Here is a 25,770-nt window from a genome sequence, read left to right as displayed (position 1 = left end):
CTCAAAGCCAGAAGCTGAAGTAGAAAATCCAGGGCACATTTGCTATTTAAAAAAAAATATTTCAGCCAGGCTATTTCAGCTGGGATGCTTTGTAACAAAGGTGCCAGCAGAGCGAACACAATAAGCTCTGTAAGTACAACAGGCAGATGAAAACCTCGAGCATTCACACGATCTAAAAATACCGTGCTGCGACAGTTAATTTACATTAATCAGGAATGTTTATCTTCAGTGGTAAGTTCACGAGAACAGCTGCTCACGTCCTATTTCCATAGACACTACATTCTAAGTAGTATCGTTCCTGAGATTTGCTAAAGCTGGGAGTAAACTTGTGGCCCATTGGGCCAAGGAACGGGTGGATGTAAAATGGTTCTGTCTTTGCCTTGCAGTTCAGTCCAACACTTTGGCTCACGGCTAGATAATTATTTTGAGACGACAACATTGGGGCTGTCTTACAAAAGTGTTCGGCATCACTTGTGATATAGTCACAGTCAGTGAGGGACGGCATTCAATCTGTCTGGCAGCCTTAACAACCTGTTTCTTCTCCTCGTGCATCAGTCAGGTGACATTTGCAGCACAGTGCACTCTGAAAGAATCCACACCGTGGAAAGAATACTCAGGCATTGACAAGAGTGCAGAATATGTTTTAAAAGCACTGATAATCTGTTAGAGGAAAGAATTTGTCGATAGCATCGGTACATCAAGACTGAGTAGAGAAGGGAGTGTGAAGACTGGAGGCCTTGCTCCTTCTCAACCAACACACACAAAATGCTGGAGAAACTCAGCAGGCCAGGCAGCATCTATGGGGGAAAAGTACAGTCGACGTTGCAGGCCCAGACCCTTTGGCAGGACTGGAGAATAAAAGCGGAGTAGATCTAAAAGGTGGAGGAGAGGAGAGAGAGAAGTGCAAGGTGATAGGTGAAACTGGGAGGTGGAGAGGGAAGAGGAGCTGGGAAGTTGAGTGGTGAAGGGGATGTAGGGCTGGAGAAGGGGGTGGAGTCTGGTAGAAGAGGACAGAAGGACGTGGAAGAAAGAAAAGCGAGGAGGAACACGAGAGGGAGGCAATGGACGGGTAAGGAGATAAGGTGAGAGAGGGAAAAGGGGATCGGGAATGCTGAAAGGAGAGGGGCATTACTGGAAGTAATGCTTCTGTTTTTCTCCCCCTTTCTCTTCCTACCTCTGTCTATCATTCGTCTGCCACAGTCTTCCAACTCCAGGCCCGCTCACCGCCCCACCTGGCATTACCTACCTGTTGCTTACACCCCTCCTCAGTCCACCAATCACATCAAAACCCTTTCTTCCCACTCTCCTTCTCCTCTCTATGCTGTCCATCTCACCTCTTCGCTTCTAATCTTGATGCAGGATTTTGAGCTGAAATAGTGGCAATTTCTGTCCTCCCATAGATGTTGCTCAACCTGCCGAATTCATCCAGCAGATTACTTGCTGCTTCAGAATCCAGCACCTGCAGTCCCTTGTGTTTCAAATGTTTTAAATGATTTTACAAGAACTGAACAAATAAGCTGAAGGGAACCTTTTTCTCACATGAGTGCCTCCTGTCTGCCCGCGTTTGACTGGGCTGTCCTTTTTGCTTGCCGCTACTGGAGGAAGATGCAGGAGTCTTGGGTCTCGGGCAAGATTTGATCAGCCTGGCTTGTGGATTGGACTTGTTTTTAAAGGACTCAGTTGTTCCCGTTATTTGTATTCCTGGTTTCTGATTACTCCTTTTTTATTGCTATTTTGCATGACTTTGATGAAGGCGGACTGGCTTTGTGGGTTGCAGTCGAAGACCGACACTGCGCTGAATTGAACTGAGCTGAGCTAAACTGAACATTCCTGGACTGCTTCAAAGCCCTGTGGTTTGATGTTTAACATTCTGTGTGTTACGCACTCGTTCTTTGCCATTTGCTCAAATTGTTCTTTTTTTTCTCCATGTTGAGTGTCTGACGTTTTTCTTTGAATGGGTTCCATGGTGTTTATTTGTTTGTTTTGTGGCTGTCTGTGGGAAGACTAGTCTCAAGGATGTACACTGTATGTAAACTTTTATAATAAATATACTTTGAATCCCAAAACTAGAAGTCTTAATGGTTATTCAGCTAAAGCTTAACCCAAACACAAGTTGATGATGACTATCATGAAGCCAGGCCATCCTGATTTCTGTTGCACATTCATTATCTGAAACATTAAAAATGATGAACATCTGAAGATAAACATTGTGTCAAAAGGACAGGCAGAGACAGTGGCAGATGGTGTCTCCGTTGGTTTAAAAAAGTGAAATGAAATTCTTAGGTGACGCAGGATCAGAAGGTGCAGAATCCTTGTGGTAGAATGAAGACGCTGCAAAGGTAAAAAGACCCTGAAAGGAGTTTAATACCGGCCTCTGAACAGTAGCCAGGATGTGGGGTACAAATTACAACAGGAGACAGAAAAGGACAATGTTATGAACATGGGGGATTTCAATGTGTGGGTAAGCTGGGGAAAATCAGGTTGGTGTGGGATTCCAAGCGAGGGAATTTGTAGAATGCCTACAAAATGGCTTCATAGAGCATCTTGTGGTTGAGGAAAAAGCAATTCTTGACTGGATGTTGTGTAATGAAGCAAATTTGAATATGGAGCTTAAGGTAAAGGAACCCTTTGGAGGCAGCGATCATAATACAACAGAATTCACCCTGCAGTTCAAATAGAGAAGCTAAAGTCAGACATATAAGTATTACAGTGGGGTAAAGTAAATTACAGAGGCATGAGTGAGGAGCTGGACAAAGTTAATTGGAAGGGGACACAAGTTTAAGTTTAATTAACTTTCAACCATACATGAATACCCATGAAATGAAACAATGTAACAGTGCTCCTCCAGGGCCAAGGTGCAAAACACAGTAGCAACAATCAATGACACATAGAGCACATGTAAGGTAGCAAGTAAACATACAGTCACAAAACAAAATATAAAGGTATATAGCCTAAGTCCCTGAGTGACATGTCCCGGAAATCGATGGTGCTATCGGTGTTATCAGCAAGAATAAGCAGTTCTCAGTAGTCCGCAGACGAACATACACATGCACGCAATCCAGCTTGTCATTCCACCGACTGAAAAAACGAAGGAGTTGATCATGGAATACTGGAGGAATGGAGGCAGGCTGGCCTCTAAATGAGACTGTAGTTGAAAGGGTGAGTAGTTTCAAGTTCCTCAGTATACACATCACTGAGGGTCTCACCTGCACTATATATACCGACCGTGTGATGAAAAAGCACAATAACACATCTTTCACCTCAGATGGCTGAAGAAGTTTGGCATGAGTCCCCAAATCCTCAGGACTTTCTACAGGGGTACCATCGAGAGCATCCTGACTGGCTGCGTTACTGCCTGGTAAGGGAACTGTACTACCCTCAATCGTAGGGCACTGCAGAGAGTGGTGTGGGCAGCCCAGCGCATCTGTGGATGTGAACTTTCCTCTGTTCAGGACATTTACGTAAAAAGGGCCCAGAGGATCATCAGGGACTCCAGCCACCCCGACCACAAACCGTTTCAGCTGCTTCTGGCTGGGAAATGGTACCGCAGCATGAAGGTGAGGACCAACAGGCTCCGGGACAGTTTCGTTCAGCAGGCTATCAGATTTATCAGTAACATTGATCTGATTGCATATCTGTCTGTACTTAAATGTATACAAAACAATTATGTGTACAATCTTAATGTTTGGGCAATATCCTCCCACATTTCCCTTCCTTATTGCTCGAACATAGCGGCGGAGATGCAACATAAAGATTTTTAATCCCTTATGTTGTAAGATGGATGTAAGAAATAAAATTCTAAGTCTAAATCTAAGCCTCAATCAATCACTGGAGGGCATCACTGACAGGAAGGCCCAGTCCCCGATCCAGTATGGACGGCAGCTACAGCAGCTGCAGTGTCTCCTGCCCCAGACCGCTGCAGCAGGCAGACCCATGGCTTGAGGTTTAGTCTTCACTACATCCAAGTCCACACAGTCCACCTCACCAGTAAACAAAGGAAATGGGCTTGCAGCATTTTACATGATCAATGTCCAACAGGGTCTTGCGATCAGAAGAGAAACATTCAGGACAATGTTAGACCACACACCGCCTTTGCGTACTTGACTCCAAAGCCTTCCTGTAGCAGGCAGTACTATGATCTAGACAAAGTCCAGCTCCTCCCCCAATGAGCAGCTCACTGTTGGGGTAGACCTGCAGTGCCTGAAGTTGTTAACGTCCACCATTGTCCTGCAATTGTAAAAAGACAAGAACCTCTTTGATTGGTCTCAGGGATGCCATTGCACCCAAATGCGCCATCTTACTGGAAGAGGACACTATCAGGGATGACGGCAGAACAGCAATGGCTATCGTTTCTGGGGGCAATTTGAATGGCGCAGGATAGATACACCCCAAAGATAAAGAAGTATCCTAAAGGGAGAATGAGGCAACTGAGGCTGACAAGGGAAGTCAAGGGCAGCATAAAAGCAAAAGCGAGAACATATGATATAACAAAAATCATTGGGAAGTTAGAGGATTGGGAACCTTTAAAGGATAAACAGAAGGCAACTGATAAAAAAAACCATAAGGCAGGAAAAGATGAAATATGAAGGTAACCTAGCCTATAATATCAAAAAGAATTCCAATTTTTTTCAGATATATAGAGTAAAAGTGAGCTGAGAGTGGATATGGTGGATGAACTTAAGACTTTTGCATCAGTGTTCTCTGTGGAAGACACCAACAAGAAACTGAAGAGTGTCAGGAAGCGGAAATGAGCGTATCACAAACACTAGAAAATCTGCAGATGCTGGAAATCTAAAGCAAGATGCTGGAGGAACTCAGCAGGCCAGGCAGCATCAACGGAAAAGTCAACAGTCTATGTTTTGGGTTTAGACACTTAGTTGCTATGATCAGGAGAAGATTCTTGGGAAGCTGAAAAGTCTCAAGATAGAAAAATCACCTAGAACAGATGGACTACTGTACACTCCTTGGTTCTGAAAGAGTTAGCTGAAGAGATTGCGGAGACATTAGTAGTGACCTTTCAAGATCACTAGTGATTCTGGAATGGTTCCAGAGGACTGGAGAATTGCAAATGTCACTCCACCTTAAGAAGGGTGGAAGGCAGAAGAAAGGAAGTTATAGGACATCCAGCCTGACTTCAGTGATTGGAAAGATGTTGAACACTGTTATTAGGATAAGGTTTCAGGGTATTTGGATGTACTGTACATGATAAATAGATGACAGTTAGTATAGTTTCCTTAAGGGGAAAGCTTGCCTGACAAACTTTGGGATTCTTTGAGGAAGTTACAGGCAGGATAAACAAAGGAGCTTCAGTGGATGTTGTTTACTTGGATTTTCAGAAGGCCTTTGACATGGTCACACAAATGAAGCTGCTTAATAAATTAAGAGCCCAATGTATTATAGAAAAGATACTAGCATGAATATAAGATGGATTGTCTGGCAGGAGTGAAAGAGTGGGAATAAAGGGGACCTTTTCTGGTTTGCTGCCGGTGACTTGTGGTGTCCTGTAGGGGTCAGTGTTGGGACTGCTTCTTTTCACATTATTAGTCAACATTGTGGATGATGTAATTGATGGCTATGTGGATAATTCAAAGATAGGTGGAAGGGCAGGCAATGTTGAGGAAGCAGGGAGTCTCCAGAAGGACTTGGGTAGGTCAGGAGAAAGGGCAAAGAAAGGGCAAAGTTACAACTGGAATTAGGAGTCCTAGTGCAGGATTCACTAAAGATTAACCTGCAGGTTGAGTTCTTGGTAAGGAAGGCAAATGCAAAGTTGGCACTCATTTGATAGGACTAGAATATAAAAGCAAGGACGTAATGCGGAGGTTTTATAAGGCATTGCTTAGACAGTACCTGGAGTATTGTGAGCAGTTTTGGGCCCCTTATCTAACAAAAGATGTGCTGGCATTGGAGAGGCTCCTGAGGATATTCATGAGAATTATTCCAGGAATGAAAGGGTTAATGTACGAGACACATTTGATGGCTCTGGGCCTGTATGCACATAGAGTTTAGAAGAATGAGGGGGGAATCTCATTGAAACCTATTTAATATTGAAAAGCTGAGAAATGTGTCATGATGGAATGGCGAAGCAGACTAGATGGGCTGAATGGCTCAATTCTTCTCCTATACCTTATGGTCTTAAACAAGTTCATCGCGTGTATGTAATTCCAAACAAATCATAGTGATCTGAGGAAAGAAATGAATGTGACCAGCAGGGCCCAACACAACTGGAATGGTCACACTCCTATCTACTGTGACGAATTGCTTTGGTCATTACCTGAACCAACTCCTGCCTGGATCCACTGCAGTTTGCCTATTGCCACAACAGGTCCACAGTGGATGCAATCTCACTTGCTCTCTACTCATCCATTAATCACCTGACAATAGCAATATCTATTTCAAGCTTCTGCTTATTGATTACAACTCATCGTTCAACACCATCATGCCCTCAGTACTAATCACCAAACTTCAGAATCTGGATCTTGTACCTTTCTCTGCAACTAGATCCTCATTGCAGGATCACAGTCAGTGCATATCAGAAATAACATCCCCTCTTTGCTGATAATCAACACTGGTGCACCTCAAGCATGTGTGCTTAGCCTACTGATCTACTCTCTGAAATATACGACCACCTGGTTAGGCACTCCTTAAACGCCATCTATAAATTTGCCAGTGACGCAACTATTGCTGTCAGAATTCCAGGTGGTGATGAGGAGGTGTACAGGAATGAGATAGATCAGCTGGTTGGGTAATGTTGCAACAACAACCCTTGCACACAATATCAGTAAGACCAAGGAATAGTGTGTGGATGTCAGGAAGGGGAAATAAAGAGAACATACACCAGTCCTCATCAAGGAGTCAGCAGTGGAAAGAGTGAGCAGTTTTAAGTTCCCTGATGTCAACATCTTTGAAGATCTATCCTGGGTCTATTGATGCAATCACAAAGAAGGCGTGACAGCGGCTATATTCCATTTGGAGTTTGAGGAGATTTGCTATGTCACCAGAGCCTCTTACAAGATTCTACAGATGTACCATGGAGAGCATTCTAACCGGTTGCATCACCGTCTGGTGTGGAGGGGCCACTGCACAGGATAGGAAAAAGCTGCAGTAAGTTGTATGCCCAGACAGCTCCATCATGGTCACCAGCCTCCCCAGCATTCAGGACATCTTCAAAAAGCGATCCTATCACCTAGGACATGCTCTCTTCTCATTGCTACCATCAAGGAGGAGGTACAGGAGCCTGAGGACACTACTCTACATTTTAGGAACACACACAAAATGTTGGTGGAACACAGCAGGCCAGGCAGCATCTACAGGGAGAAGCACTGTCGACGTTTCGGGCCAAGACCCTTCGTCAGGAGTCCTTTGAAGGGTCTCGGTCCGAAACGTTGACAGCGCTTCTCCCTATAGATGCTGCCTGGCCTGCTGTGTTCCACCAGCATTTTGTGCGTGCTGCTTGAATTTCCAGCATCTGCAGATTTCCTCGTGTCTACATTTTAGGAGCAGTTTCTTCCCCTCTACCATCAGATTTCTGAAAAGGCAATGAACCCATGAACACTACTTCACTGTTTTTTGCTTTCTTTTTGCACTAGTTATTTAGTTTCTTTTATATATATATACACTGTATTTATTGTAATTTATAGTTTTTTAAAAGTTATTATGCAATGCAATGTACTGCTGCCATAAAACAATATATTTCACAACATATGCCAGTGATATTAAACCTGATTCTGGAAGCCTATTGTAATATCAGTATAAATTTTAAGATCTCATTGGGTTCGGGTCAAGAAGGTAAGCTAACCACATGACTATAAGGATCAGAAAAAGTGAGTTCCACGGGTCTACTTCAAGGTTTGCTAGATGTGTTGATGTGAGGGAAAGGGACCAGAAAGATGCTCTAATATACAAGTACATCTTTTTGCACTGCTTCAGATTCCACTGCTGGGTTTGCACCATTTTCTTATTTTGCACTGTATTGTTATTATCAAATATACTATTTACTCTGTAAGCTTCAGGCAAACAAGGATTTTCATTGCACCCTGGAGTGTATGACAATAAATTCATCTGATTCAGAATCTAAAAGAGCTTGGGATAAGATTGCCAACTACAGGATTTCTACTGTCCCCTGTAATTTCCCTACCCTTGGGCTGCTCCTGAGCAAATGACTCCATCACAATCACCAAAGCCTAGAATTTGTGGTCAGCAGCGAAAACTGTCAGTTTGTTGCTGAAATCTAAATTAATGAAAACTTACCTGGGAACAAGAAGGTTTGAGAACCAAGGAGTCCTTTCTGATGAGCCAATAGAAGCTCTGCTCACAACAAGTCCTTCCCAGACTGTGTCCCTTATTTTCAAAACACAGTGCTGGCAATACTAGGTTGGAAGGAAGCGGATATGGAACACAAGTCCTGACGTAGGCCTGCCCAGCAGAATGGCCTGTTTCATAGAATATAAAGCACAGGCCCTTCAGCTATTGGTGTGCTGATCATTTAATCTACTCCAAGACCATTCTAGTGCCAATCACTAATATACGTATGGCATCTGCCTCTATAACCATCCCGGGCAGCACATTCCATGCATCTACTACTCTCTGCGTCGCAAAACCTACCCATGGCATCCCCCCACATTCTCCTCCAATCACCTTCAAATTATGCCTTGTCGTATTATCCATTTCCACCATGGGATAGAGTGGCTGTCCACTCTATATATGCCTTTAATTATGTTGTATACTTTTAGCAAGTCACCTCTCATCCTCTTTTCTCCGAAGAGAAACGCCCTAGCTCGCTCAAACATTCCTCATAAATCATGGCCTTTAATCCACACAGCATCCTGTTAAATCTATGCGCCTATAAGACTGTAAGACCAGAAGACATAGGAGCAGAAATAGGCCATTCAACCTTCTCTAAGCTTTCGCATCCTTCCTATAATGAGGTGACCAGAACTGAGCACAATGCTGTGAACTGTTGTCACTCTGGATCTTTCAAACTTAGCACCATGCAGGACCAACAGAATAATTCAATTCCATTGGCACACAGTTGGATTAGGAACGAGCCTCAAACTAACAGTGGCTGATTGCTGAGGTTACCTTGCAGAGGAATCGTGAAGCGCAAAATGGAACTACACAGACATACATAAATAACAGGGAAGGAGTCTGTAGTAGACTGGAGAAATGTAACATGTCAAGGCAAAGTCACTGTTAGTCTAGAAAATGATAGATTGTAAAACTATTTCAAGTGCAGGACAGTTACCCAGTAAGGTATGCCTTACTTCAGCAGTAACACATGCCACTGTGAGACTAAACAACACTGTAATGCTTAAATTGTGCTATCATAACCCGTCATTGTGTCAGCATAACTAATAAAGTATTAATATGGCCAAACATATTTTAATGAATCAGTGTTTCTGTTATAAAGTTTCTAAAACTATTTAAAGTGTCATTGATTATTTCGAATTACAACCAGACAGCTTTCAAAATGTCAGCAATAATTTCCTCCTGGTTATTTTTACCTGCTCCTAAAAAAAAATGACTTAATTGTTTTTGGAAAGGAGGCAGCAATCACAAAACCGTGTTGGTGAAATGACAGGTCTGCGTGTGCTTTGTTTTAAAATTTGATTTGCATCAGCGTGACACCCTGAATGAGCTGGATTGTCTGAAAGCAATTATTTCTGGGGCATTTGACTAACCTACTAACTCCTCTGTTTATTTGCATTTTGAAGAACAAAAGGTGATCTTACTGATCATATTAGATTCTGACAGGATGAACGATGAAAAGGTGGTTGCCCTCCTGAGGGAATCTAGAATTAGTAGCATCGTTTCAGAAGAAAGGTCACACTTTTAAAAGGAAGATGAAGTATTTTACCTCTCAGGAGACACAACTTGGAATTCTTTACTTCTGAGAGATGTGTTAACTGGCTCAGGATGTATGTTCAAGATCAAGACATATTTTGGGGCTATAAGACATAGGAGCAGCTTGGGCCACTCGGCCCATTGAGTTTGCTCCAGCATTCTATCATGACTGATTTATCTTCCTTCTCAACCCCATTCTTCTACCTTTTCCCATAACCTTTGATCAAGACTGATCAAGAACCTATCAACCTCCACTATAAATATACCCAATTACTTGGCCTCTACAGCCATCTGTGCCAATTAATCTCACATATTCACCACCATCCTCATCTCTTTCCTTTCTGAGGCTGTGCCTTCTGGTCCCACTATACGAGTCATCCTCTTCACGTCCACTCTATTGAGGCTTTTCAAGTTGGAGGGTTAGGAAACTGAATGGTGGTTTCACTTTTTGAAAAACATTAACACATTCTGGGAAATGTAAAAGAGAGCAAGCACTGATTTGCTAAATAAAACCTTATTTGATCCTATTTGACAGAAAATTTTCAGGAGTTGGGAGAGAAGGCTGATGAAAGGAATTCCATCTGCATTGATTTGCAGAAGGTATTTGATGGAACACAAAATGCAGGAGGAACTCAACAAGTCAGGCAGCATCTCTAGAGGGAAATAAACAGTCAGTGTTTCAGTTTATCGGGATTGTACTGGAGTTAAAAAATGTGTAAGTATGTCCACCTATACCATGTGTACGTATGCATGCCTACGGCAACAATAAAGTGGTACTGGAGCAAGGTAGCACAGTAGCACAGTGGGGAGCACAATCACTTTACACCACAGCGATTGAAAAATCAGGGTCAATTCCCACTGTGGTCTGTAAGGAGTTTGTATGTTCTCCCTGTGATCACATGGGTTTCCTCCAGGTTCTCCAGTTTTCTCCCATATTCCGAAGACCTATAGTTAAGGTTAGGATAAGCGAGAAATGACCAGGCTATGTCGGCGGCAGAAGTGTGGCAGAACTTGCAGGCTGCCCCCAGCTCACTGACTTGATCTGAAGCAAATGGCGTATTTCTCTGTCTGTTTCTAAGTACGGGTGACCAATAAAGCTAATCTTTAATCTTTTTCTTCTACTTAAATTTGGATGGCCGATTCCCTTCCCTGAATAGCATTAAAAAATCTGGTGAATTCTTAACGCAATCTCACCAGTTACCTTCACGAAGACTATTTTTAAATGATGATTGACATTTACCATTACTAATTCTCACTTTATATTCCAAACATTATTTAATTACTTGAATTTAAATTCACCAGCTGCTGCTTCTGGGACTTGAAATAATGGCTGTGGATGCTAGTCCAGTATTTTAATCACAATTCCACCAAATTCTCTGGTGCTCATAGTCAGTTTTTAATTCATTACTAAGTGGAAGAATATGTATATAGTTTGATTAGGTCCTGAAACATCAGTAGGGAGTGGAAGAAGCTGAAATGGCCCTTTTCTAGGATCACATTCATAAATCATAATTATTACAAAGGATTCTGCCATTTTACGGTGATCTGAGAGCCAGTCACATTCCTTGCAAGTTGCAGCAATCTAGGAAATAGTCTATACACTGCTTCAAAGAGTTCCTACACATTGTTTTCTTGCACCTCTTATAGCCATTTCCCCGTCCAGAATTATGGACAGAACAGTAAAGGTTCACTGATTGATATATGTGTTTGCATCGCACTCAAGAACTCCTGGCTTAACTCTCTCTTAACGTTCTGCCATCTCTTTGTTCTATGGTGTATAAATGGCAAAAGTCATAACTATTTGAATTGAAGTGGTTGAATCACAGATTGCACTTCAACCTGGCTTCAAATAACCAAGCAGATAAGAACTGATGCAAGTTAATGACCAAATCAAGTTTTGTTCCATTGCAGAACTTTAATTGCATTGCTGATAATTTTGACTTTTTCCAATCTCATTACACATTGTGCATCATTATTAACAAGGCACAGAGGCCAAGTACATTAGAATTTAAAAATATGTAACTGCATCTACATTGTTTAATTAAATACTGTATATTGCCCCTGTGGATTTATGAAATTAATGTTTGTATTTTCAAATGGAAAGTCATTTAGTGGACTACAGAAATTCTCTCATCTGCCTTCACCATTCAAACAGCAGATACAAATGCCTGAAAACAAGTACTGCTCAAGGACAATCAAGGACAGCTTCTCTCCTGCAGTAATCATCATCATTATGCGCTGTGTCAGTATGATGTGGCTGATCATCGTCTATTGACCACGATTGTTCTTGGCAGATTTTTCTACCGAAGTGGTTTGCCTTTGCCTTCTTCTGGGCAAAGGCGGGTGACCCCAGCCATTATCAATGATCTTCAGAGATTGTCTGCCTGGCGTCAGTGGTCGCATAGTGACATGCACCAGCTGCTTGTATGACCAAATGCCACCTGCTTCCAAGGCTTCATGTGACCCTGATTAGGGGGCTATGCAGGTGCTACACCTTGCCCAAGGGCGACCTGCAGGCTAGCAGAGGAAAGAAACACCTTACACCTCCTTTGGGAGAGAAGTAACTCCACTCCGCTGGCCCACCTGTTGTAATAAGGCTATTAGATAGTTAATAAGGATTTTTGAGTTTACAACGAACACTCACAAAATGCTGGAGGAACACAGCAAGTCAGGCAGCATCTATGGAGGGGAATACAATGTTGACACTTCTGGGCAGGACCCTTTGCTGGACTGGAAAGAAAAGGGGGCAAAGCTTGAATAAGAAGGTGAGGGGAGGGGAAGGAGTACAAGCTGGAAGGTGATGGGTGGGATCAGATGATGGGGTAAGTGGATGGGTGGCAGAGGGGGATGAAGTGATAGTTGGAAGTGGTAAAGGTCTAAAGAAGAAAGAATCTCATAGGAGAGTACAGTGGGCCATGGAAACAAGGGACAGAGGAGGGGAACCAGGGGGCGGTGCTAGGCAGTTGGAAGGGAGAGAGGACAACCAGAATAGAAAAAAAAGAAGGGCTGAGGTATTAGTGTGAGTGATAAGGTACAGAAATCGGTGTTCATGCTATCAGGTTGGAGGCTACCCAGAGGGAATACAGGATGTTGCAACTTGAACCGGAATTCTCCTCATTGTGGCCATAGAGGATGGATTTTGCCTCTTTTGGTTCTCACCTCTCATCCCTCTTTACCTGTAAAGAGTAAAAATAGGCCAAAACGTCGATAAGTGTGAGTGAAATGGCAGGACAGCTCAGAGTGAAATTCAGAAGAGAAAATACAAAAGGGGAAAACCCACAATCTAATTTAATCCTAATCCAGAATGATTTTACAGAGTTATTGAAGGATATCAATTGTAAATTTATTAGAGTGTCGGAACACATTTTGGCTTATGATCATCCTAAAATGGTCCATATTAGATTGATGGCACATTTTGTGATCTCTCCCAAGTGAAGTACATGGAAATAAAACCCAAATACTGCAGAACTAAAATGCCAGCTCACTATTGCCAGTTCTGCACAATCAAAAGCAGCTCTGGAATTCTTTCAGACTGAAGCTAGCTACCATTTGAAAATAATAATTTGTGCAATTGCTATTTACAAGAAAATATTTTTAGCAATTGAGCGCGGACATTTGAACAGACTACATAAACTTTACAAATAGTTCAAGGTCTCCAAATACAATAGGAGCTTTTGATCTGATAGATTTCTGTGCCGATGGCAATTAGATTCAAAATCAGAAAATTCATGTGATAAGTCCCTAAAAAGACAAGTAGTGGAATTTACAGCCACGTCTCATGCGTCATTTAGGAGTCATGGACAAGATGCTGAATGTGTTTGTGCAGTAACATTATTATTGTGGCACAATGTCCCCATTTAAACTGGACTCAGAGTCTCATACAATAAACCCCAATCAAATTAGTTCACAACTCATCGTGCACAATGAACTTTTGTAGAAATAGAGCCAAAAAATATATTTTAAAACATTATTCATCACAGGAGCAGTAGAATAAACTCACTGCTACAATTATAATGGGTTTACTATGAATTGACTTTTCATAATCCGTAGCGGCCTTAATTATGACCCCACTGATAGAATCTATTGCTGGAATTTTCAAGCGTACTACCAACCATTGTGTAGCTACCCAGCAGCTTTAGATATAGCACATAAATATAATGAAATAATCATCAGCATACCTCATCTACATTATGCTTAATATTCCCAAATGAATAACATAAGGGCTAATGGTCTGATCCATGTGAAAAAGCCTTAAGTTAGGCATTGACTTCCAACATTCTACCTTCTTCCACAATTACCAGTGGCTTTTCTGTATCATGTTCAATGGGAAAACACATGTAAATTATGTGTTATGACCACAGTTTGTTGCCTTTTGCATGCAGGTTGTCCCTCCTGTTGTTGCAGTCTTTCATTGGTTCTTATATGGTTTTTGGATTTATTGAGTACGCCCACAAGAAAATTAATCTCAGGGTTGTATATGGGAGTGAGTGAGGCCTCCGTCAGTCAAGGTTGAACATGGATGTTGCGTTCTGGCCGTTTAGATATGCAAGCCTAGGCAGTACGATATGGAGACCAAGTTGTTGACCATGTAGCAACCTCCCCTCTCCATGCATCTAATGAACCCAAAGGAATGGCAGAGACCGATACAATTTGGCACCAGCAGTGTTTCAGGAGTTGCCAGTCAGTGTGTTGAACTCAACGTAGGACTGCCTTAGGGAATCCAGCTCTGGATTTTTCCCTCGGGGTTTACTCCTGAAGCTTTCCCCGTCGGTGGGTATAGCAGCAAGGTAGCGGAGGTTTAAGATCAGTTTTCCTTCTCCTAGATGAACTGCCAACCACAGCTGACGAGCCTCATCTGCCCGAAAATGTGTGTGTACTTTGATAACAAGTTTACTTTGAACTTTGAACTCTTTCCTTTTCTGCTATTCATATTTTCTTTCCTCAAACCTCAAATCCCATTCGTTAAGCAGAACGATTGTTCTCACCAAATTCTCCGGGGACTTGCTACAATTACTATGTTATCATCAGCTCACCCATCGAGCAGAGTACGGAGAAGAGAATTATTAAATTGAAGGTTGGAGGGAGTGTCTAATCCATAGTGCAAAGATTCTGGTCCAGGAAGATTCATTTCATTTCTGTAGTCATCTGAGCATTTCATTTACTATGCTGTTTTTTGAGTAGAGGGTGAAATTGTGCATACATTGTGTTTTACAGTCCACTGATATCATTGTATTGCTCTCTGTTCTTGGAACAAAGAAATTGGACACATATCTGTTCTGTCTTAGAATCCCAAAGGCAGCATATTCCGTATTACTCTCATTCTGAAGGTCTAGTTATTGCTTTACAGTAGCAGAATTCATTATTTTCTAAAAGAGAACTCAAAGGAAAAATAATAAACATTGAAGGAATAATGTCACTACTGATTTCATCATACTCTGCGTTTCTCACTACTATTTCCATTTCCCTTGAGAAAATGATAATTGCTTATGAATTAAATAAAATTTCACACCAGTGAGGTTGAATGTGTCAACAAATTACAAGTGAGCTATGCAAACAGAGAATGTACTTATTAGGAGCTGAAGCAGACCACAAGGTTCCTCAAACTTGCTCTGCCAGTCAAAGAGATCATGGCTGTCTTTGGAGTATTGTGTACAGTTCTGGTCACCGAATTATAGGAAAGATGTCAACAAAATAGAGAGAGTACAGAGGAGATTTACTAGAATGTTAGCTGGGTTTCAGCACCTAAGTTACAGAGAAAGGTTGAACAAGTTAGGTCTTTATTCTTTGGAGCGTAGAAGGTTGAGGGGGGACGATAGAGGTATTTAAAATTATGAGGGGGATAGATAGAGTTGATGTGGATAGGCTTTTTCCATTGAGAGTAGGGGAGATTCAAACAAGAGGACATGAGTTGAGAGTTAAGGGGCAAAAGTTTAGGGGTAACACGAGGGGGAACTTCTTTACTCAGAGAGTGGTAGCTGTGTGGAATGAGCTTCCAGTAGAAGTGGTAGAGGCAAGTTTGATTTTGTCACTTAAAGTAAAATTGGATAGGTATATAGACAGGAAAGGAATGGAGGGTTATGGGCTGAGTGCAGGTCGGTGGGACTAGGTGAGAATAAGCATTCAGCATGGACTAGAAGGGCCGAGATGGCCTGTTTCCATGCTGTAATTGTTATATGGTTATTGTAACAACAACTCTACATTCACCTCCACCCAAAGTACCAGTTCACCTCCTTAAGTATTTATCTACATCCAGCTTTAAAAATATTAAGATTTTACTTCCACTGTGCTTTAGTGAAGAATGCTTCAGAGTCTTAAGTGGACCAACCCCTTATTTTCAAACAATAAACACTAATTCCAGGTTCTAGTCCTATCTCTCGTAATCCCGCTTGATCTCAAAGCAGGCATAGATTTGACTGATATTCGTTCAACTCTCTCATGGATGTTAATGAAATTCTCTCCAAATGTCCCAGCTGGCTTACTTACGGTATTTATTTATTGGTACAGTATAGAGTAGGCCCTTCGGCCCCTTGAGCCTTGCCACTCCAACATGACTATCCCTAACCTAATCACGGCACAATTTGCAATGACTGATTAACCTACCTGGCACATCTTTGGACTGTGGAGGGAAACAGGAGCACCAGTGGAAAACCCACACATTCCACGGAGAAGACATATGGAGACACCTTTACTGGAATTGAACTCCAAACTCCAGATTGACTGCTATGCCACCGTGGTGTCCATTAATTTGCTTTCTACTGTTTGTTACAATATTAAAATTAATTCCAAATTACATTCATGTAATTAATCAAATTCAAAGAGTTATGAAAATGGGGGACTAGCACACACAAAATGCTGGAGAAACTCAACAGGTCAGACAGCATCTATGGAAATGAATAAACAGTCAACATTTCAGGCCAAGACCATTCTTCAGACCTGTTGAGTTCCTCCAAATCCTAAGGACTTTCTACAGGGGCACAATTGAGAGCATCCTGACTGGCTGCATCACTGCCTGGTATGGGAACTGTACTTCTCTCAATCACGGGACTCTGCAGAGAGTGGTGTGGACAGCCCAGCACATCTGTAGATGTGAACTTCCCACTATTCAGGACATTTACAGAGACAGGTGTGTAAAAAGGGCCCAAAGGATCATTGGGGACCCGAGTCATCCCAACCACAAACTGTTCCAGCTGCTACCATCCGGGAAATGGTAGCGCAGCATAAAAGCCAGGACCAACAGGCTCCGGGACAGTTTCTTCCACCAGGCCATCAGATTGACTAATTCACACTGATACTGTACAATTGTATATCTATGCTATAGTGACTGTCCTGTTGTACATACTATTTATTACAAGTTACTATAAATTGCACATTTACATTTAGACAGAGACGTAACGTAAAGATTTTTACTCCTCGTGTATGTGAAGGATTCAAGGAATAAAGTCAATTCAATTCCAGCATTTTGTGTGAGCTGTTTTGAATTTCCAGCATCTGCAGAATTTCTCATGTTTAAGTCTAACATTAAAGCTCTTCAGCAGAACATCAGCTGATAATCCAGTAATTTTTTTCTTCATGGTCCTCTCATGAATATCTACAATCTTTCTGAATATTTACCTTGATTGTGCTTTGAAAACTGTTGGAGGCTGTGACACGCAGCTTGGAGTTCGATTAAATGATCTAGTGCTCTGCTGTTCCCAGAGAGGATGGCAAGCATGAGCTGCCTCATGCAGAAGAACAAAGACGGGGCACAGGACCATGATTGACTCCATTTCAAAGCAATGAGGTGAATGCGGGGGAGGAGAGCGGTCACTCTACCTGGAGGTCATGGGTCGCCGGCGGGGTCAGCAGCACCCAAAGGCTGCAAGCTGGCAGTGCACTGGTCGCTGACGGGCCCAGTTCGAGCAGCCGCTCTCCTTGATTCAGATGGGAAGATGTTTTCAAAAGTCTAAGATGTATATGATTATTGGGCTGCACTTTACATTGCTCTCCTTCAGTTTTCTGTGCTTTCTTCCTTGTTGTTGATTGGGGGGTTGAGGTTCCAGGTGGGTGATATGTTAGTTTTTGTGTGTGAGGGAGGAATTGGGGGGGTTTGATGCTATTGTTGTTCTTCTTCTTTGTAAGAGAAAGGGTTGCAGGTTTGATGTTTTTGCTGTCGTTTGTTTTGCGAGGGAGGGGGTTGGGGGTTTGATGTTTTTGCTGTCGTTTGTTTTGCGAGGGAGGGGGTTTGGGGTTTGATGTTTTTGCTGTCGTTTGTTTTGTGAGGGAGGGGTTGGGGGTTTGATGTTTTTGCTGTCGTTTGTTTTGCGAGGGAGGGGGTTGGGGGTTTGATGTTTTTGCTGTCGTTTGTTTTGCGAGGGAGAGGGTTGGGAGTTTGATGTTTTTGCTGTTGGTTGTTTTGCGAGGGAGGGGGTTGGGAGTTTGATGTTTTTGCTGTTGGTTGTTTTGCGAGGGAGGGGGTTGGGGTTGTTTTTGCTGTTGGTTGTTTTGCGAGGGAGGGGGTTGGGAGTTTGATGTTTTTGCTGTTGGTTGTTTTGCGAGGGGGGGGTGGGAGTTTGATGTTTTTGCTGTTGGTTGTTTTGCGAGGGAGGGGGTTGGGGTTGTTTTTGCTGTTGGTTGTTTTGCGAGGGAGGGGGTTGGGAGTTTGATGTTTTTGCTGTTGGTTGTTTTGCGAGGGGGGGGGTGGGAGTTTGATGTTTTTGCTGTTGGTTGTTTTGCGAGGGAGGGGGTTGGGGTTGTTTTTGCTGTTGGTTGTTTTGCGAGGGAGGGGGTTGGGAGTTTGATGTTTTTGCTGTTGGTTGTTTTGCGAGGGAGGGGGTTGGGAGTTTGATGTTTTTGCTGTCGTTTGTTTTGCGAGGGAGGGGGTTGGGAGTTTGATGTTTTTGCTGTCGTTTGTTTTGCGAGGGAGGGGGTTGGGGGTTTGATGTTTTTGCTGTCGTTTGTTTTGCAAGGGAGGGGGTTGGGGGTTTGATGTTTTTGCTGTCGTTTGTTTTGCAAGGGAGGGGGTTGGGGGTTTGATGTTTTTGCTGTCGTTTGTTTTGCGAGGGAGGGTTTAAGGGTTTGGGGTTTGCCAGTTAAGCTTATTTTTCTTCATGCAGGTGGGGTTTGATGTCCTTTCTTTCAATGATTCTCGTGTTTTTTCTGTATTTCATGACTATCTGGAGAAGGCGAAAATCAGCTACGTCCACACTAGACCAGATAATTTTGAAAACGCCGGTTTCACGTAAAAAATGATAGGCGTCCACAGTAGGCATTTTTAAAAATATCTCTGTCCACATTAAAACGGATATTTCGGCGAATCTCCTCCTACTGCGCATGCGCAGGACACATCTACCGAAAACAAGTGACGTTTGGTGTCGAATCTCGCCGTGAAAGACTTGGTGTGCGTTTGTTCAGTTACAGACTACAAAAACTTAAATGACGGACAGCTGTTGGCTCTCGTGCAGGAGGACTTAAAACTAAAAAAAACAAATACTGGAGCATATGGAGGCAACCAACAGGGAGTTCACTGACAGTATGACCCGGCTGACAACGAACATTGAAAAACTGACTAACTCTGTTGCATTAATAAGGCCCCTTGTTAAATGTATAAAACATGTCTGCGTCAGTGTTATCTTGTATGTCCATACAATGTTACATTAGGCTGTTAGACATCTATTGTCAGAGAAGTACTTGCATAAATAGGTAAACCACCTTCAAATGAGCAAGGACAGAAAACAGAGCAAAGTGAGTATACTTATTTATTCAGTAAGTTATAGGTCAAAGTATTTGGTGAGTACATTTCTAACTCCTCTGGCTTCAGTCTCGCCGTATGTTCTGAAATTGTTAGGTTGCGTTCAAGAAAACAATGAAATATCGCGCTGCCTTCGCCTTCTGTTTCGGCACGTCGTGACATTGTTTTTAGATTTCTCCGGTTACCCCGTCCACACTGCTCCGGCCAATCTGGCGTTTTCAAAATTACACACTCAAAAACGAAGGGAAATGTTTCAGTTACGGATTTATCCGGTGTAGTGTGGACGTGGTCTTATTCATGCATACTTTGACAATAAAATGTATCTCTGATCCTTCGAGTAGCAAACTGTGATTCTTTATCTGTCCCCATGATTTTTTTTTATTCATTCAAGGGACATGGACTTTGCAAGTGAGCCAGCATTAAATTGCACATCTCTAATTGCCCTTGAAAAGGTGATGGTGAACTGCTACAGTCCTTGTGGTATGGATGTAACTACACTGCTGCTAGAGAGGGAGCTCTAGGGTATTGATATGGTGATATATTTCCAAATGAAGATGCTGTGTGGCTTGTAGGACAACCTGCAGTTGTGGATGTTCCATGTTTCTGGTGCCCTTGTCTTTTAGCTGGTAGAGTTTGTGGGTTTGAGAGGGACTGTCCAAAGCAAAGGGTTCTCAACCTATTTTTTATACCGTGGAGCCTTACCATTACCCGAGAGGTCTGTGAACCCCAGGTTGGGAACCTCTGGTCTAAAGAGTCTTGGTGAGTCACTGCAGTACACTCTGTGGATGGTATGAACTACTACTAATGTGCATGGTTATGGATGGTTGTCTGTCAAGTGAGCTGCTCTGCCTCAATTGAAACTGGGCTTTTTGAGTGTTGTTCAAGATGCACTCATCCAGCCAAGTGAGAATATTCCACCACCCTCCTGACTAGAGCGTTCTAAACGGTAGAAGGGCTTTGGGGGTTAGGAGGCAAGTTACTCACCTCATGTGCTCTTGTGGCCACATCATGACCACGCCACTCCAATTCAGGTTCTAGAGATTAAAGATTGGCTTTATTTGCCTCACATATTTAGAAACGTTGAAACACAAGTGAAAGGTGCCATTTGCATTACTGTTCTTGCAGTGAGCTGGGTGCAACGCTTAAGTGTTACCGTGCTTCCAGCATCTACCTAGTACTCTCATAAAATGGCTGCCACAAAATAGCTTTCACAAGTGGCTTACTGGCATTTGCAAGGTGTGGTGCTGACACAGAACAGCAAAGTTCTGCCACTGACCAGCCGCAATCTTATTAAATGGAGATAGTGAAATCCTACCCTATTGCATTTGCTTCCACATTCAATTTGCTGTTAGCTGAATCTCAGCCAGTGTAGGTAAAGAAACATTACAAATGGCTTCAACTTCCCTCAAACTATGAAGGAAGGAAGTTCAGCCACATGTCTCAGCCTGTCTCAGCAAATGCTAAAGCAGTTATAACAATAAGGTCTCAAGGTCTTGAAAGGTAAGTTCAAGATAGTAAAAAGATGTGGCAGTACTGACATTTTCATTGATGCGTAGAATAAAGAAAAGATGGTGTTACATTAATACAAGCATCAAGTAGATAGAAGACGAGGGATGACAATCAAGTTTATGTGACAATCTTGCACTTTCTGTCAACCTGTCAATCTTCAAGCCATGTCACTCAGGATCTTGTGCTAATATTATTTTGTGACTGTATGTGCTGAATCGTAACTATATATGCCATGTGTGACAATGTGGACTGTGCTTTGCACCTTGGCCCCAGAAGAACATTGTTTCATTTAGCTGTATTCATGTGTATGGCTGAATGTCAATAAACATGAACTTGAACTCGAATTTGAAATTGAAGTTTAAAAGGAAGATTCAGAACAAAGGCTGAAGAAGTACCTTTTACACAACATGTGTGGAGGTTGCATAATCAGACAAATGTGTAAAGATATTTCTTCATTATAACTTCAGTGTACAGTGGACTCTGGTTAATTAAGACACGATGGGATGAGTACATTTTGGCCCAATTAAGCAGCTGCTACGGTTAGCCAAGGTTTCATAGAAATAGTTTAAAAAGTATTAAAAAGGAAAACCACAGTTTAACTGAATCACAAATTAGGTATTCAAGTGAAATACAGAATAAATTAGGACACCATCAATACTACTACAGTACTATAGAACTGTAGCTATTAATTCCTAATAGTTACCAATGGAGGAATTCATCTAATACATTCAGCTTGTCCTTTTGATTGACAGTAAATGAAAAGAGTCAGTGTTTCCTTCACACAATGCTTTTTGACAGTTACATTTTCCAAATCTTCATTTTCATTGTAACATTCAAAATGATTGCCAATACCTTCAAATTCTTCGTAGTTCCTAATTTGTTGAAGTAATGAGCTCATTTCATCTTCAGTCCTAGCCATTTTTGGCATCTCCAAGCCAAATGCTTGAAACCGCAGTGAGCAAAAGAGTTCTGAGTTATCCAGTTGCTTATTTCTCACCAACTATCAATGACAAAAATCACTGCTTTTTAAACACACACACACACACACAAACTGATGCTATTTAAAAACCATTCGCTCTAAGCCACACGTGCAAACATTGACATTAGTTAGAAACTCTTCGGCAACAGTTTCCTGTCCCGATTAAATGGCATAATGTCAAAAAAAACCGAAGGGAATCCCGTTTATTTTCTTAATTAGTTTTTGTTCTTTTAGAGTTGTCCCAAATAAGCAGCTGGTCTGATTAACGGATGGCTCATTCAATACGTGCTCATTTGAGTTATTATCACCTTCCTGCCAGCTTGTACCAGTCTGTTCATTCTCCTCTGACCTCTCTCATTAACATTTTTGCATGCAGAACTGCCTCTCATTGGATGCTTTTTTTTTGCTTTTTGCACCATTCGCTGTAAGCTCTAGAAACCACTGTGTGTCAAAATCCCAGGAGATCAGCAGTTTCTGAGATACGCAAACCACCCCGTCTGGCACCAGCAATCATTCCACAGTCAAAGTCACTTAGGTCACATTTCTTCCCCATTCTGATTTTGGGTCCGAACAACAACTAAACCTCTTGACCATGTCTGCTTGTGATTATGCATTGAGGTGCTGCCACGTGATTGACTGATTAGCTATTTGCATTAATGTCTAGGTGGCACTAATAAAGTGGTATTGTGCGACTTAGATGAAGAGGGAATCCTACACATTGAACAACCCAACACAATTCACTGAATTTAGAAGAAATGTTCATGAAAAGTTCTTATCGTCTGTTGAATCTATTTCACAAATTGCCATCTTCGGGAAAGGAGAGAAGTAAAGATCGTCAAAGATAGGAAGAGAGATCGAAAGATATCTCAGATATATTAAATTTTGCTTTTGTAATTTAAACAGTATATTTTAAATTTCGTTATTGTTGAAAAATAGTTGTTAATGTGACAACATCACCATAATTCTGCAGCAATTGGTTGTGCTTTATTACTTCATTAATCTCCCGTACAGTAACTGCTTTCAGCCGAGACCAATAAAAAGTTCCAGGACAGCTGTAAATGAGGAAGTCATGTGAAAGACTTCTCGGGAGTTACAATAGTTTTAGTGTCCTGACCTCAACCCGCTTAGAAGGGAATTAAGTACTTTTTCCTTCACATATGCCATGGAACAGAAAGTGCAGTATTTAACACCTGACAGGAAATTCTCCCTGTTATTGATCATATATCGGATGTTGGAATTTCTTAGAAATGCAGAATGAAACAGTGCAGTAAGAGCCTTATAATCTTTTTGCAGGCTCTTCAAAGACTAGGTTTATTTGTCACATTTACATTGAAGCATCAAACCATACAGTGAAATGAGTTGTTTGTGTCAATGACCAATTCAGCCTGAGCAAGTGCCGATGGTAACCCACTAATGTCTCCGTGCCTCAGGTACCTACACGGGATGCTCACAACTCACTAACCCATATGTCTTTGGAATGAGGAAGGAAACTGGGGGACCCGGAGGAAACTCACGTGGTCATGAGGAAAACATATAAGCTCCTTACAGACAGTGGCAGGAGTGCACTGTCAGGCATTATGTAAACCATTACACTACTGTGCCGCCCAGACATTTCATAAAAAAGAACCATCTATTTCATCTATTTCCATTTAATCCCGTGAATGTTTTCTTTTGAGTGTTTATCTTAAATTTGGCAAATTAGTGTTGAATTTGCTTCCTTCGCAGGGGCATAGATAGGGTAAATGCAAGCAGGCTCTTTCCTATGAGGCTGGGTGAGACTGGAGCTAAAGGTCATAGGTTAAGGATGAAAGGTGAAACATTTAAGGGGAACATGGGGGGATCTTCTTCACTCTGAGGGTGGCGAGAATGTGGAACGAGATACCAGCAGAACTGGTGGATGCAGGGTCGATTTCAACATTTGAGGTACATTTGAGGGATATGGAGGTCTACATACAGCTGCAGTTCAATGGGTCTAGATAGATTAATAGCACGGCAAGGACTAGATGGGTCAAATAACTTGTGCTGTAGTAGTCTATTACTTTATGATTCTATTGCAAAGAAGAGCAATGCAGCAACGTTTTAACAAAAAAGTAGATTTTCTCGTCTCCCTTCTTTTGTATTCTGTCTTACACTTGTGGCTTCTGGTTACTGAGTCTTGAAACAGTTACTTTTTACCTTTTCTGACAGACTAATAACAGATGAGCCTGTATCCAGTCAAAAGGAGCCATAAAAAATAGTTTTGGATGTTTTGGAGGAGGGGTACTTTTTACCCCTTTCTATATTTACTGTCTTCATTATTGCATTCAGTCTACTTTTCCTCTTGCTTAAGTGAAGAGAACAAAGGTGTTCAGTTGGAATTCATTCCCTTCCTTTCTTCAAAAACCATTATATTTAAACCAATGACTTCCCTTCACCTGCGTTTTAATCAGCATCTTCCAACCCCCTTGCAGCAGAGCCCATTATTGTGTAACCTGATTTACGTGATTAGTCAATTGTGAGCTAATGAAGGGGATAAAAGGATTGCTGGTATGCAGGCATAATCAAGAAATACCAGGCCAGCATCTGGAGGCCATCCAAAATCAAGACCATAATCCTGCGAGTTGAAGTGTAATGTTGGAAGCTGCGAACAGTAAATTTGAAATGAAACAAATGACCTCATACTCATGGGTCTACAAAAAGGTGTTGAAATAGTAGTCACCGAAAGGCGTGATTTTATTAAGAAAGGGTTATCTGATTGATTGGTTGCAGGGATATTACTTTGAATTTGTTGTCAGAGGTTGGCAACAGATGAGCTTCCATGCTTTTGAGTAGATGGTGCAGCAATATAGTAGGGCTAGCATCAGATTTAATGATCCAACTAACATTCCGCTGCAAGTGCTGTGAGATTGCGCAGAAACGCAAGTAAAACAAAATGTTTTTGACACTATTAATCTGCCCCGCTCCTGCGAAGTTCAGTTGACGTCCTCTAGCAATTACTTTAAACGGACTTGCTCTCGAAGTTCCCGTTGCTCTTTTTTATCCCGGGAAAGGTAGCAGGAACGAAATTTCACATTGGAAAAATTTCATAAATCTTCTCCCTTGCCTGTGTTATTTTTTCTCCCTGTGCAGGACGTGTCATTAATGTTGCCGGGAGCTGGAGGCAGAAAGTTGGGCTTTCTGTATAGTACCCAGGTATTGCAATACTTTTTTCTGTAATGCAAAAAAAAACCAAATGAAGTGACAGATAGAAATACATAGCTAATTTAAAAGATACAGAGAAAAGTTTCATTTATAATTAAACACATATGAAACCAGTAAACAATAAATACTTACATTAATACTGGACATGTTAATTATGGTGAAGTAGTTTGTTCTGACCCATTCATGTATTACAGCATCAAATGTATGAGAGGGATGTTGAGCAAGACCAGATGTCTAACCAGATGCCTGCTTCTAATAAGCCAGGTTTGATTTTCCAAGGAATGTTAATGAGAGTTGCGTTCAAGGCTGGGTCATATACAGTGTCTTACATCAAAATGTATAAAGGCCAGAGGGGGGAAAAACACACATATTTGGGATGACCAGCCTTTGTCAGCATTCAACATGAGAGAGCAGTTTTAATCATGTTTTCTTACTGAGTTCTCATATCTTTTCAATCCGCTTTTGCATCTATTTCAATTTTACCTGGAACCTTAATGATATTCCTGCCTTGGCCACTCGGCCTGGGAAGTTCTCT

Source organism: Hemitrygon akajei, chromosome 4 (genome assembly GCF_048418815.1).
Source record: "Hemitrygon akajei chromosome 4, sHemAka1.3, whole genome shotgun sequence".
Lineage (NCBI taxonomy): Eukaryota > Metazoa > Chordata > Chondrichthyes > Myliobatiformes > Dasyatidae > Hemitrygon > Hemitrygon akajei.
The sequence above is the reverse complement of the archived record's forward strand: the minus strand, read 5'-3'. Positions refer to the sequence as shown.